Here is a 1532-nt window from a genome sequence, read left to right on the forward strand (position 1 = left end):
AGGGGTCCCCCTCCAGGGTTATTAAGCTATAAGGTCTCTTAGCTTTGAACTTGGCTCCGTGTCAAGGCTGGGACTTTGCAAATCATTCTCCTTTGCCAGCTGATCTTCTGTTAGTCAGCCAATAGGGGGCACTAGAGAGAGAGAGAGAGAGAGAGAGAGAGAGAGAGAGAGAGACTGGAAGTCTAGAGTGGCAAGGAACTTGCTCCTTTCTCTTTTGCTTCCTGTCACTGTCCTGTGTCACTCCGACAACAGTTCCTCACCCTGGCAATGATAGAATTATTTCCTTCCGGAGCCGGTGGTTCAAGTTTGCATTTTTTCCACAATCTCAGAACCAGCCTCATTCTGCTTCTTCAGACACACCGCTATCAGCCGGCAGATGCCTTCTCTGTCCCAGCTCCATGGGACCCTTTCTCTGAGTCATATGTAACTGCTTTCTGCATTTACTACATCATTCATTTTGCCTTTCTAGTTTTCTAATTCCTGATGAACAATTCTTTATATTAAATTCTGTCTGTGAAAGTAATTGGTAGAGTTTGTGTCTCCTGACTGAATCTTCACTGATATAGAAATTGGTACCAGAAATCTCGGGAAACAGACCCTCAGAGATGGAATTTTTTTCAGGTATTTGGATTTGTCTCTAGACCTGAATGCACTATTGAACATCTTGTCATGAAAATAGGATGCTGGTAACCAATGGCACGTTGTGGCAGTGATTAATCAAATTACTGGCTGTAGATTATTGTGATGAAGAGCTTCCTTGAAACAGATGCCTCGGGAGATCAAATGGCTGCTGGGAATAATGATGACTAGGAGGACTGTGGGGTGGGATGCCTTCCTCTGAGAGCACTGGAGTGCTTACAGAAGGAAAATGTCACACTCAGCTCTGTAAAGTCTTAGCTCAAGTCCTGATTAGGGGAATTCTATGGCAGTCCTAACAGTATCTCAAATCTCTTGTAGCTGCAAATTCAGACCCAGGATTTAATGGTGAGGGTTGCAGAATTTAAATGTAAATTGGATTCATAGACTATGTCTCTCAGTGCAAGTTGGGATGAGGATTGGGACAGTGTCTAATGCTAAGACTTGGATTTGCATGTCATCCTTGCACAGGGGCCATGCTAATCTTCTCCGTATCGCTCCAATTTTAGTATATGTGCTGCCGAAGTGAGTACTAATTCTAAGACTTGGAATGAAGACATTGCCACGGGGTTGGATGAAGCTGAAAATCTTACCCCTAAGTCACTTTGAGCCTTCCTTGCCTTCACTCTCCATGACTGAGATTAGGCTTCCTGTGCTTGAAGTCCTTGCATTAACCTCACCTGAAGCAGATGCCTTTCAAGGACACACCTTTACTTACTCTTCAACATCTACTCTACTACCCCTTGTTGCCACTAGACCCATAACTAGACCCAAAACTAGGGGCAGATACAGCATATTAAAAGGAAACAAGTTCAGAGTCTGATCCTGTAAGGAAGATTTTATGATCCAAAATAACTGCCAGATTTTTCTAATTTACATAGGCAGAAACCTGGTAA

At 43.4% G+C, this 1532-nt stretch overlaps 1 non-coding gene across 1 annotated transcript; it reads right to left on the minus strand.

The window, feature by feature from the left end:
• Positions 1-1062: 1062 nt before the first annotated feature.
• LOC129510075 (U6 spliceosomal RNA) lies at positions 1063-1169 on the minus strand. Its single transcript, XR_008664517.1, has one exon. It is a non-coding gene; the product is annotated as a U6 spliceosomal RNA (small nuclear RNA).
• Positions 1170-1532: the final 363 nt, after the last annotated feature.

The sequence above is a fragment of the Nyctereutes procyonoides genome, unplaced genomic scaffold (genome assembly GCF_905146905.1).
Source record: "Nyctereutes procyonoides isolate TBG_1078 unplaced genomic scaffold, NYPRO_anot_genome, whole genome shotgun sequence".
Classification (NCBI taxonomy): Eukaryota; Metazoa; Chordata; class Mammalia; order Carnivora; family Canidae; genus Nyctereutes; species Nyctereutes procyonoides.